Source organism: Sphaerodactylus townsendi, linkage group LG05 (genome assembly GCF_021028975.2).
Source record: "Sphaerodactylus townsendi isolate TG3544 linkage group LG05, MPM_Stown_v2.3, whole genome shotgun sequence".
NCBI classification, from domain to species: domain Eukaryota; kingdom Metazoa; phylum Chordata; class Lepidosauria; order Squamata; family Sphaerodactylidae; genus Sphaerodactylus; species Sphaerodactylus townsendi.
In genome coordinates, this window is record NC_059429.1 from 89,367,333 (window position 1) to 89,381,414 (window position 14,082).

The 14,082-nt window shown below is 43.4% G+C and overlaps 1 long non-coding RNA gene across 1 annotated transcript in view; it reads right to left on the minus strand.

The window, feature by feature from the left end:
* LOC125432702 overlaps nt 1–6,170 on the minus strand; it is a 55,507-nt gene extending 49,337 nt beyond the window's left edge. The window contains exon 1 of the long non-coding RNA XR_007244529.1: nt 5,965–6,170. This is a non-coding gene — a long non-coding RNA (uncharacterized LOC125432702). The remainder of the gene's footprint in view (nt 1–5,964) is intronic.
* Nucleotides 6,171–14,082: the final 7,912 nt, after the last annotated feature.

The window sequence follows — 14,082 nt, forward strand, 5'->3', positions numbered from 1 at the left end:
GTGCTGTCTGATAGCTCCTGCCAGCTATTTTTAGAAAGTGGTTAGGGCCAGGTGGGGCTTTCTCCCAGCCGGGCATCTGATTGGCCATGGGTTATTTGATTGACGCAAATAACAGGTAAGCTGTATGCAAGATTTTTTTTCAAAAAGCCTATTTAAACAAAATTTCTGCCTGAAATGTTGAGTAATTATTATTAGAGTGATCATGACCTATCTCCCAGGCATTGTGTGGTGGTCTCCAACTCTTATACCAGTCATTTTGTGGTTCCATCCACCATCCTGAATCAGAACTCTGAAGGTCCCCACAGGATCAATAATATTGGGAACTCTTGGCTAAAAGTAATTCAGCTGAATACTTTGATCCACTGAAGTGAGTTGTTTTTATTGGATTGTCACATGTAAATTGCTTTGCCAGGGTAAATCAAGATGCATAAAAAGATAATATCAAGCTCTCCATTTTTGTAGCTGGTTCTGTTGCCAATAGTTCAACCTTGTTGTCTTGTACTACTGTCTCACTCCCCTTCTTTCTGTTCTGAACCTTAGACAGGGCAATAAAGTTACTCACTTCTTAAGTATCTGTCTCACTTCCATCTTTTCTTCCCTGGTAAATTTCTGCACAAAATCAATCCCTCTTTATGATAGAACTTGAGTTTTAGTTCTTCACATGTAGAGACTCTCTTCATGTGTCCACACTGACACATGGAAAGATTTGGGAAGCAACATCTAATGAGGCATCCCTCTCAAATAGCAGTCAGATGCATAGCAACAGATCAACCAAGAGGGGCTTTTATCCATGTATCTTCCATTTATTTATTGTATTTATTTATTGAATTTATGCCCCACCCTATACAAAACTCTCAGGGTGGCTTACACAATTAAAAACAACAATAAAAATATCCTTGTATAAAAATATCCTTCCATGATATGGATGTATACCATTGAATTAGGTACCTATTAGTCTCATGTTAGCAAGTAGTGCATTATGAAAAATGATTAAATTCAAGACTTTAGGTCCCCTAGTGTTGGAAACAACTTCCATTGTACTCAGTTATCCTGTTTGCTTCCTAGAGAAAGTCTCCCTGTCTTCCATGTATAAATGTGTCACCATACAGAACTGGAACCATATGAAATATTGGCTATGTGAAACAAATGTTAAAGTCAGTGCTAACCTTAGGCAATTATATAGACTACTGCAGTGGTTCTTAGCTACACACACACACCAGTACACCACATGATCAAATACCCCTCATGCTGCCTCCAAAAGTTAAAATATAGAATCAGTACTGTAGAGGAGCCTTTGAGGGCAAACAGCCACAGTTAACTCCTTAACTTCAGGTTTAATTCCACTTTGCTGTGTGACACTTTTTTAGGGGCCTAGGGAAAGAAATCTGGAAATTTGTCCTTGGTGTAACATAAGCTATATAAAACAACTCACCCCACTGTCAGAAGCCACTGCAAGTAGGAAGAACTGTCCTGAGAATCCTCCATTGCCTCCCAAAGTACCGAACAACATCCTAAAATGGGGTCAACTCAGATGGAGAGCTGTGTGGCTCTCACTGAGAAGCACTGAACTGTTGATGTAATGTGGGAAGCCCACATTTTCATGCTAACGTTTCACTTCTCTGGGCAGAATACATTCCATTAAATGTGTTGCTTTTAATTCTCAGCTGATTTACATTGTATAAAGAAACTGAGGTTTTCTTTTTTTAGTTAATGCTACCTTTCTACAGCTACCAGAACGCTTGGGCCACTCAGTGGATACTGTTTTCATTGATGAGACTTATGATATGTTGGAGGTACAAAAAGGACCACAGGAGAACCCCATGCTATTTCCAGGTTTTTGTGGACCCTGAGCAAGAGTTTACAACTCCAGGCTCAAGATCTGGTGTGAGAGATGTAGATGTTATTGCACAAATTGGGGATAGTCACAGTGCTATTTAGTTCAGCATTTTTGTCAATGGAAAGTTATCCCTAAAGTCCAAAACAGCAACACTTAATTTCAAGAGAGGGAATTTTAACAAAAAATAGAGGACTCATTAGAAGGAAGCTGAAAGGGAAACACAAGAAAGTAAAATCCTCAGATAATGCTTGGAAGCTATTTAAAGCCACACTGAAGTTCAGATAGGACAGTGATGGTGAACCTTTTCAACCCAAACTGCAACCCAAACCCCACTTATTTATCGCACAGTGCCAACACTGTAATTTAACCTGAACACTGAGGTTTTAATTTACAAAAAACAGCTGGCTCCAAGGTGCGCATTACTTGGGAGTAAGCTTGGTGGTAGTCGGTGGCTTTGCTTTGAAGCAACTGCGCAACACTTCGAATGGGTGAATCACAGCCCTACGAGGGTTTAGAAGCAAGTCCCATTGCCAGCAACCGAGCTTACTCCCAGGTAAAGGATTGCGCATTAGTTCTTCCCATGAAAATCAGTGGGGTTTAACAGCACATAACAGGGTTACCTACACGTGGTGCCCAGTGGCCCAGGTCAGCCTAGATGGGTGGGTGGTGATTTTCCAAAAAAATAAAAAAACACCTTGATGAACTCTGTGCATGCGTGCTCACAGAGAGGGCTCTGAGTGCCACCTCTGGCACCCGTGCCATAGGTTCGCTACCACTCAAATAGGATGTATTAGCCAGGTTAGGAAACCTGAAGGATGCATGATCCACCCCAAGAAAGTAGTTTTTAAAAGGCTTAAGGTCTGTCCCAATGAAGGGAAGAAAAGAGAGCATAGGGTTTGGCAAAAAAAAGAAGTATATGTTAATAACTGGGCACATGAAGAGAGAATTTGAAGAGCATACTGCCAAAAGCAATAAGACAATAAACATTTATTTAAATACATCCCAAGCAGGAAACTAGCCAGAGTAGCAGCTGAATACTTTGGACAGCACCAGGACTATGTTTGAGGGAATTTGGCTAGCCTTCCTACCTGACTCACTTTGTCAGGGGTAGGGAACCTGCGGCTCTCCAGATGTTCAGGAACTACAATTCCCATCAGCCTCTGTCAGGATGGCCAATTGGCCATGCTGGTAGGGGCTGATGGGAATTGTAGTTCCTGAACATCTGGAGAGCCGCAGGTTCCCTACCCCTGCACTATGTCATTTTTATTTACTTTTATTCCCCATTTCTTCACTTGACTTGAGTATTCCTTGTTGTCCCCTTTTTCTCCGTTCTTTAATCATCTTCTCATCATTGCACAAAGTTTTTAAGGGAGCTATTTGGAATTTTTTAATAGAACTGGGGGTTTTACAAGCTAATTTTAAGTGTAATTTCTATGCAACTTGATTTTTAACTGTTGAATTTTGTAGTTAAGCAACCCTGAGCCTGATCTTGGCCAGGAAAGGGCAGGAAATAAATAAATAAAAGCACTGCTAAAAGGAGAGACAGCAGATAAGGTAAATCAATTATTTGCATCCGTGTTGATCAGTTGAAAGTGTGGGGCGCATACAAAGAGATTTTGTTCATTAGGGAACACAATCTTAAGAACTCTTTTGGGTGTAAGCCTCACTGAAGGAGGGATATGAGCTCCCCAGAAAGATATCAGAGGTCTTCCTGGGGTCTTTGCAACCACATTTGCAAGCTGCTAGCCTCTATGTTAAAAGTCTAATTCTTTTCTGAATCAGATTCACTCTAAAAGCTAAATAGTCTTATAAAATCAAGTTGTGTTATTCTACTAAAATCTCTTATTCTAATAAGAAATTAAAATCATTTTCCTAAAATGCTCTCTCAACACCTACACGACTGCTTATTCAGATGTACCTTCCCGAGAGCTTTATGATCTGCCAGAAAAAAATATTCTGGTGGTCCTTGACCCAAAGACCGGGTCGTCCTCAACCAGAGTCAGGGGCTTTTTGGCTTTGCCCCCTGCTTGGTGGAACTCTCTGCCTTGTGAGATCCGAGCCCTGCAGGAGCTGGCTCAATTCCACAGGGCTTGTAAGACAGAGATGTTCCATCAGGCATATGGTTGAACACAGTGATGTTTCATACAATGGCTGGCATCCCCCTACTGGATCCTCACTGGACTTCATTACACCCTCTCAGACCCCCCTCACTCCCATTCTGGTTTCCATCTTATTTACCTTCCCACCGACATATCTATTGGGGTATTATAATTCCATTTGTGCTAATATAGATGCAACAGGTTGGAGTATAGTTTAGAACACTATCTTTAATTAGGTTTTCCTGTGTTGTTAAGGTTTTTAAAGATTTTGACATTGATTATAATATGTAATTTTTCGTGTTTTAACTAATTCATTGATATATCATCAAATGCCAACTTATGGCAACACCATAGGGCATTCAATGCAAGAGACAGGTAGTTTGCCATTGCCTGTCTCTACAGTTACCCTGAAATTCTTTGGTGGCCTCTCATCTAAGTACTAACCAGGGTTTACTCTGCTTTGCTTCCAATAGCTAATGAGATTGGGGAGTCTAGATCATGCATAACAGAGTTTTCCTGTGTCGTTAGATTTTTAAAGGTTTTAATCGTGATTATAATATGTAATTTTCTATGTTTTGATTAATTTATTGATATATTGTCAATGCCTTTTTTGTGACACTGATCTTTTGTTAGTCTTCCTAAGCTTGGCTTTGGCCAGGGATGGGTGAGATATACATTTAATACAATAATCAATAAAATAAAAATCATTTCAAACTAAATCTAGGCACGTAGGATCACTTGCACAGACTAATAAGTACAATCAAGGCTTCAACTGGAACAACATGTAACCTTTGTTTACAAAGTATTAATTACATTGACATATATGTAAGATACTTGTTTCCCTGAAAATGCAGCCATCTTACAAGTGTAAAGTCTTTGATTTAGACTAGTACAAGATGACATTCACTAATAGCTACTCCTAGACTTATTGCTTGATGAATGTCACAAATTTTGAGCCTTCTGAAGTGATTACATTTCAAACCTCTCTACCCATACAGTTTAAGACACAAATAAAACACAGAAGTAAGAACTCCCTATTCATTCTGACCAAAGCACATTTTTGAGAAAGAACTTCTCTTTTTGCAATGACATTTGCAGAATTATCACACAGACATGTGTCTATTCTGCCATTCAGAGCCCTGGAATTTTTCCACCTGCCTTCTGAACGTGAAATACTTTATCCATCACATAAACGTAAATCACCTTTCATTTCTTAAAGCTGTAAAAAAAAGTCATAAGACTTTTTGTTAGTTTGGTTGCACACAGCTATCACTCTGGAATCTGATTACTGCAGATAACCAAGGTATTTCAAAGTGTCAGAAAGACTGTGCAGATTATCCTATCTTGACTTGCGTGCCAAAGGCAAACTTCGTGATCATTCCCTGCTACAGACAATCTTCATGCGAACACATAGTCAGCTACCCGTTTCACTCTTTCTGCATTGCTCTTCTGTAGAAATAGCACAAAATCGAACGTTAGCCAGTTACAAATTCTTCGTTACCTGCTACTTTTGATTGTAGAGGCTTTGAGTGGATTACATGCTCATCTGGAATCTGAACTCAGCCCACTCCTCCACTAGGCTTCAAAGGGAGCAATCCTAAACAGGTCTACTCGCAGCGTATTATTCAATTGCGCTTACTCCCGTTAAAGTGCCTGGAAATATCTGCCAAAACTTCTTAAGCGGGTCAGCCTTCTAGAGACAACTCCCCCACCCCCGGTATTTATTTTGCTTTTTATAAGACGTCAAATAGTTGGTTAAATGCTCCTTTGGTCGGTTTTTTTGCCTGAAGAAAGGGTACTAAGCCGCAAAGATAGAGTCTACACAGGGACACGTAAAGAGGAAGGAAAAGCAGAACTGACGAAGGAGCACGAAGCCCCGCCCCCCGTCTCTACAGGCACTCCACACTTGTATCGTTTCTGCCGCCTCTACCCTACGAGCCCCTCGCAATTCACCCCGCAGCTTTACGAAACCGCTTCGTTTACCTCCTGCAGGGGCCGGTTAAAGCCCTGAGCTCGCGGCGTCTTTACCTGCCGCATGCGCAGTGGGGGTCGCTTCATGTCCGCAGTTCAGCGCCATGCAACGGTTTTCGCGGGAGCGTCTGCAGCTTCGGCGTTTCCTGGGGCTACTGGCACTTGTGGCGCTACCCCAGGTGTCGCTGGGTGGGTACGGGGTGGGGCTTTTTTCTCTTTCCCTTCCCTCGTCCCTTTTGATAGGTCTCTGCCAGCCGTTTTCCTCATGGCAGCGCTGGTCAGTTTCTACTTTCGCTGGCAGCAAGGGGGCTTAGCTTCATATGATACATTGATGTTTGGGCTAGCAATTGGTTAGGGCTGCGGTCCAATGTACGCAGGGCACTTGCTTTCAAGAAAACACGCATAGGAAATTAAGAACGGGTTGTGCAAGGTATGCCACTTTTCGTGTGGAGATTATCTGCTCTGGCTTCACTCTCATTACAGAAGTTTCCTTGGGTTGCCAACTCCAAATTGAGAATTTCTTGGAGATTTTGCGATGGGGTTTGTCCAAGTAGGTAAGGGGGGGGGGGGTTTCCTCGGGTTCCCCATTCATGTCCGAAGCTCCTCCCACCCGTGTGTGGGTTTTAAAAACATTTTTAGTGTTTTTTGGTTTTTGGCCTGCAGGGGGCGCATTGTTTAGGCTAGCAGCACCAAACTTTCAGGGATTGTTTGGGGGAATCTCCTGATGATATTACCCAGGTTTGGTTCAGGGGGTCCAAAGTTATGGACTCCCAAAGGGGGTGGCCCCATCCTCCATTGTTTCCAATGGGAGCTAATAGAAGATGGGGGGCTACACTTTTGAGGGTCCATAACTTTTGACCCCCTGAACCAAACTTCACCAAACCTGGCAGGTATCATCAGGAGAGTCTCTTATTGATATAATCCAGGTTTTGTGAAGTTTGGTCCAGAGGGTCCAAAGCTATGGTCTCCCAAAGGGGGTGCCCCCATCCTCCATTGTTTCCAATGGAAGCTAATAGAAGATGGGGGCTACACCTTTGAGGGTCCATAACTTTGGGCACCCTGAAGTAAATTTCACCAAACCTGGCAGGTATCATCAGGAGAGTCTCTTACTGATCCCACCCAGGTTTTGTGAAGTTTGGACCAGGGGGTCCAAAGCTATGGACTTCCAAAGGGGGTGCCCCCATTGTTTCCAATAGGAGGTAATAGGATATGAGGCTACACCTTTGAGGGTCCATAACTTTGGACCCCCTGAACCAAACTTCACCAAACCTGGGTGGTATCATTAGGAGAGACTCCTAAAGATACCCTGAAAGTTTGGTGCTGCTAGCTTAACAATTGCACCCCTGACAGCAGGCCCCCCCCCCCCCCAAATTTCCCCAGATTCTACTTTTAAATCCACCCCCTTCGGCATGGATTTAAAGGGAGAATATGAGGTCCTCAGTTTAGAAGAAGAAGAAGAGTTTGGATTTATATCCCCCCTTTCTCTCATGTAGGAGACTCAAAGGAGCTTACAATTTCCTTGCCCTTCCCCGCTCACAAGAAACACCCTGTGAGGTGGGTGGGGCTAAGAGAGCTCCGAAAAGCTGTGACTAGCTCAAGGTCACCCAGCTGGCATGTGTTGGAGTGCACAGGCTAATCTGAATTCCCCAGATAAGCCTCCACAGCTCAAGCGGCAGAGCAGGGAATCAAAACCGGTCCCTCCAGATTAGAATGCACCTGCTCTTAACCACTACGCCACATTGAAAGTTATGCTGTTTCATGGTGGGGGATAATCCACCCCAAAACAGCATCATTTTCAATGTTTATTTTATATTTTATTTTATTATTTGGTTTAGTATACCGCCCTATCCCCAAAGGGCCATCAATTGAATCACGTGCCCATCTTGCAATCTTGAAGGCCTGGAAAAAAAACAGCTCAGATAATAAGGAAACCTTTGGTCATCAGTCTTTTACTCTCCTGATGACAAAAAATAAAAACCGCTCTACCTTTTTCAAAAAAATTCGATCTCGGTACACTATTCCAGATGATCTATTAAGAGTTTCAACATCCAATGCTGAACTCCGAGACTGGGTGTACAGAGAAGATGCCAGAATAAACAGACAATTAATAGTTCAGACAAAAACTGCTCCATGGTATAAACTATTTAAAAGAGATCATATTAGAGCTACATATCTGACCACTACACTGACAAGAAATCTAAGAATAGCTTATACTTCTATTAGATTTCAATCAATGCCTTCAGCAGTGCTTAGTGGCAGATACACACGAGTACCATTTTCCCAGCGCTTTTGTATCTGTGGAAAACAAGAGCCTGAGGATCTCTTCCACTACATACTCTCCTGTCCTTTATATTCTGAAATAAGGAAAAGGTTTTTAGAGCCAATACTACCTAGGACAGCTTTTTTGTCCGATGATGAGAAACTGATTTTCTTATTATCGGATATTGATTCCTATGTTTCCTATAAGATGGTTCTCTTTGCCCTGGCGGGTAGGAAACTACGAGCAAAGTATTTAAAGCGCTGTTTGAACTAATGTTGTAAAGTACTGGAGATTAACTTAGACTAGCTGAAGAAACTGCAAAAACATCTGACGTATTTGATGGGGCATTTTAATTTAGAGATTGTGAACACTAATAATTTATATTTTAATGTAAAACTAAATTATTGTTTTAATTTAAATTATTGTTTTAACTAAGTTACTGTTTTAACTGCATGTATTTTTGTATTGTTATAGCCAATGGCTCAAACAATAAATACTTGACTGACTGACTGACCCAAAGGGCTCAGGGCGGTGAACAATATAAAAGCATATATAAAAATAAACATATAAAAGTTTAAAATTTTCATTCTAAAACAGTATCCCACGAACCCATATGCAACCCTCCCAAGAAGAATGATGGGTCCCGATGATGTTAGGGACCCTATACAGCAGGGGGGAGGATGAAAGCAGGGCACCCTCAGCGGCTGGTCTCTCCGAAGGCCCGGTGGAACAATTCGGTCTTGCAGGCCCTACAGAACTCTCCAAGGTCCCGCAGGGCCCGGACAGCTGGTGGTAGAGTGTTCCACCAGGCAGGGGCCAGAGCCGTAAAGGCCCTGGCCCGAGTGGAGGCCAGCCGCATCATTGAGGGGCCAGGGATCTCCAGTAAATTGGCCTCTGCTGAGCGCAGAGGTCGACTCGGGACATATGGGGTAATGCGGTCCCGAAGGTACGAGGGTCCCAGGCCGCGTAAGGCCTTAAAGGTCAACACCAACACCTTGAAGATGATTCGGAACTCCACTGGGAGCCAATGCAGCTGGTGCAACACAGGCTGGATATGATCCCAGATGGCACTGCCTGTGAGCAGACGTGCAGCTGCATTTTGGACCAGTTTTAGCTTCCGAATCAGACGCAAGGGAAGGCCAGCGTAAAGCGAGTTACAATAGTCTAGCCTGGAGGTGACCGTTGCATGGATCACAGTGGCTAGGTCAGCGTTGGAGAGGAAGGGAGCCAGCCGTCGGGCCTGTCGAAGATGGAAAAACGCAACCCGGGTTGTATGGGCCACCTGGGTCTCCATTGAAAGAGGTGAATCCAGGTGGACCCCCAGGCTGCGGACGGAGGAGGTCGGCGCCAATGTGACCCTCTCCCACACCGGCGGCTGGAATTCCCCAATCTCTCCCCCCTGGCCAAGCCAGAGGATCTCCGTCTTCGATGGATTAAGTTTTAACCTGCTCTGTTGTAACCAACCAGCGACCGCCTCCAAACAATGCTGTAGAGCTGCAGGGGCGGTGACAGCTCCCTCCTCCATCGACAGAATGAGCTGAGTGTCATCAGCATACTGATGGCAGACCTGCCCAAAGCTCCGTACCAACTGAGCAAGGGGTCGCATGTTGTTTAACTGGGGATCCCAGATTCTCCCTTTAAGGTGGATTTAAAAGGAGAATTTGGGCTCTCTACACACCATTGAAAGTGATGCTGTTTGGGGGTGGATTCCAGCATCACAGTGGCTGCCGGGGGGCGGGGGTCAGATTTTGCACTGGGCTCCATTTTCCCTCTATGCCTCTGCCCAGAGGGGAGAGCAGAAGGAACTGATGGCTGCAGGCTGGGAGCCCAACTGGTGGGGGGCAGGGGAGGGCAGGGCAGGGCAGGGCAGGGCAGGGGAGTCTGCCGTCCCCAACCTTGGAGAGCTGCTTTTATAAGCGCTAGGCCGGAGGCGGGGCTTGGGGAGGCATGGCCATGCCGTAGGGGCGGGTGGGGGTGTGGCCCCACCTCTGAACCTCCCCCCCATAAAAAATCTATACATACGTCTCTGGGTTTGTCCAATCCAATCCAATCCAAAAACCTTTATTAGGCATAAACCAGAAATACCGTACATTCCAAGTACAATAACAGGATGGATGGGATTTGTGTAGAGCAGGGATCGTGCGGGTGGGGGGAGGGACCTCGGCAGTTATAATGTCATGAAGTCCACCCTCCAAAGCAGCCGATTTCTCCAGAGGAACTCATCTCTGTTGTCTAGAAATCAGTTGTAATTCCAGATCTCCACAGCCCACCTGGAGATTGGCAACACTAATTTCTGCAGTTGTTCTGCAAGCAATTTGCTGGTGAATTCAACATACGTGAATCCTTGCCACAAGGTAAAACGTGACTATGTTTGTAGTGCACTTTTAAAAATGTCTTACAGATGCAAAACTCGTTGCATTCAACTAAGGAAAATTCGGAACCAATGTTTCTAATGAAGAGGGTGTGTAACTCTATCAAAGATTTCTGCTTGTAGAGCTTGCAGTTTTTGAGGGGAGGGAGAGATGGCAGTTAATGCAGTTCTAAAAGTGGTTTAAGGTTGTGTGATACAAATGTCAGCTCCATATGTGCATAGTAAATACATTCATTCTGCAGTGATATTTATCTTTTATTTTTGGATTTGAGTGCTTCACAAATGAGTACTTCACTAATGAGATTTTTCCTTCATCAGTATTTCTCTACAAGAAAAAGTGTGTATGCCATAGCATGATAGTAATATCAAACATATTTTGCTATGGTTTCATACGGCGGGATCCTGACACAGTTTGTCTCTCACAGACACCCTTGGAAACATTGTTTTCTACTTGGTAGTTGTAATTTGTAAAGTAGGTTTTGTATACCTTGTATGGTGGATTTTCAGCTGGTCATAGTTTTACACTATTTTGTTCTCTACATTGTGTGTAGGCCATCAAGTCACAGCTGACTTACGGGGACCACGTAGGGTTTTCAAGGCAAGCAACTTTTGGAGGTAGTTTGCCTAAGGCAAACCATTCTCCAATCTGGAGAACCAGGTTTGATTCCCTACTCCTTTAGAAGATTTGAACCAGCAACCTTCTGGATCACAGTTCATTCTCTTATACACTATGCTATGGCAGCTTGTACTATCCAGTGGGAGTTATCATCATCATGGACACCTGTCTAGTGTTGAAGGACATAGAGTTTGATCCCAGAGTCCAAGAACACAAGGATCCTTTTCCAACCATAAAAATGTTTATATGTGAACTGGTCCCCAGGACTGGCTTGGGATATAGGATTCTTATCTTACTTTGTGTTAAGTGCTTTCAAGTCATTTTGTCAGGCCGCGCCATCCTTGGCCTGCCAGTGTGCACGTCCCAGCCCGGCTGCTGCTGGGCTCGCTATCTCCTTGCCCCAAGGCCACAGGGTTTCTGTCTTTTGTTTCACATGTAACTAGTTCAATAGAGCTTGCCAAGTACTTCTAATCTTTCTTTCACTGGGAGTAACTCGTCTTTTCTCAAAACAATGTAACTGTATTACTGTCCTTTCTCATGCTGATATTGGGGGAATACAAAGGTGGGGGCTTTATGGGTTGAACCAAACTGTAACCCTAGGTATATACTGGGGCCAGAAAGCTTGGATCTCAGATTCAGCTACCTGGCCGTTGGGCTGACACAGTTCTGAGTAGAGCTCTTTAACCTTTCCTGAGTCTTATCATTGACTGGAGTACCAGACCCTTACACATTTCCAACTTATAGTGACCCTATGAATTAATGTCCTCCAAAACTTCCTATCATTAACAGCCTTGCTTGGATCGTGCAAACAGAGACGTGGCTTCCTTTGTCGAGTCAGTCCGTCTCATGTTGGGTCTTCCCCTTTTCCTGCTGCCTTCAACTTTTCTTAGCATTATTGTCTTTTCAAGTGACTCTTATCTTCTCATAATGTGACCAAAATATAGTCTCTAGAATTTTTTTCGTCTGGAGAGAATTCAGGCTTGATTTGATCGAGAACCCACTTCTTTGGGTTTTTTTGGGCTGTCTCCTTTTTTTTGCAGTTGGAATGTAAGTTGAACATTTTAGTCTGTGGGCCATTGTTTTGTTTTCCATTTCTTGGCATTTTGTATTGTCAAAGGTTTTCACAGCTGGAATCAAGTGGCTGTTGTGGGTTTTCCAGGCTGCATAGCCGTGATCTGGTAGTTTTTACTCCTGATGTTTTGCCTGCATCTATGGCTGACATCTTCAGAGGTATGTCATGGTAAACTATTTCTAAGTAAACATGCCATAGCGAGAAACACACAGGGGACTGTGGAGTAGTGTCCTTCCCAAAATTATGCCTCTTCTGGTTGCCCCATCAGCTGGACCATGCCATTTCACCTCTTCTGGTTTGTAGAGGTAAAACAGGGGTCCCTAGCCTTTTTTATTCTGTGGCCATGTTTGGAATTGTGAGAAGGGGTTGTGACAGTACAGTTGTGTACTGTTATAAACCTGGCCTGGGTCTCTGTGTTTTCACATGCAAGTTGGGTGTTTGTATGTATGAACCCAGTGGTGGGATCCAAAAATTTTAGTAACAGGTTCCCATGGTGGTGGGATTCAAACTGTGGCATAGCGCAGTTATGGGGATGGGTGGGGCTCGACGGGGGCGTGGCCGGGCATTCCAGGATGGGGCATTCCTGGGCGGGGCTGTGGCAAGGATGCAGCCGCTGTGCTGCTCCTTGGGCGGGAAATGAATGCACGCAGGCGCAGGCTGCCACGCACGCCGGTGCACCTCCTGCTAGACTGCTTCAAGGTCTGCGCGCTACTGCTGAGAGGAGGGGCATAACTAAGGCAAAAATCATGTGGCAAAATCACCAATTAGTAACCCCCTCTCGGCACACACAAATAATTAGTAACCTACTCTCGGGAACCTGTGAGAACCTGCTGGATCCCACCTCTGCATGAACCACATGTTCTTCTTCATTGTACCAGAACCCCAAGTTAAAATCCAGCCTCAGATATTCTGTATAAAATTTGCTTCTCTGTTTATTTGTATTTATTTACCGCATTATATCCCTGCCTTTCTCTAATAGGAACCTAAAATGGTTTAGTTGTTCGCCATTTTATTAATATACAGATATTTCAAATCTCTGATTCATGTTTCTTTTCTGTGTTTCTGCATCTAATTTCAGGTGATCCTCCTGTGCAGCAGACTTGTAGTCCTCCAAAACAAATAAGGAATGGTTTTATGCAGCCACATATGGATGCATATGCAAACAATTCAATCATTACCTATAATTGTTTCAGAGGGTAAGACTGCTACCTATGTTTGCTAAAATAGTTCTAAATTGAATTTCTAATTTCATTTTATTTTTATTATTACTCCTTTTTCAGGATTTTGTATTGAAAAGGAACTTGTTATATACCAGTAATTAAAATAATGTATCAAGAACGGAATCTTTAAAAAATAACAATGTATCTGCCTGAGTGAGCGGGTGATATGGGGAAAAAAAAAATCAAACTAGACTTGATTGATGTGAGCAAGACATGAACTAAGTTCAGTTTTCACCAACTAGACCTGAACCTGAACCTTTATATTCTTAAATGTTTTGGTTAAAGTAAACTTGTACTAATAGAAGAGTCTCTTGTACTAGTTAGAAAGCTCTATTTTTAATGAATAAATTGAAAGGATCCAACCAGTACCCTATATACTCGTGTATAAGTCGAACTTTTCAGCACATTTTTTGTGCTGAAAAAGCCCCCCTCGATTTATACATGAGTGAGGTGTATTTTAAAAAAATATTTTAGTGTTTTTACTTTGTCGGCCGCCAGGGGGCGCGGTTTTTAAGCTAGCGGCACCAAAATTTCAGGCTATCATCAGGTGACACTCCTGATGATACCAGCCAAGTTTGGTATAGTTTGGTTCAGGGGGTCCAAAGTGGGTGCTCCCATCCCCCATTGTTTCCAATG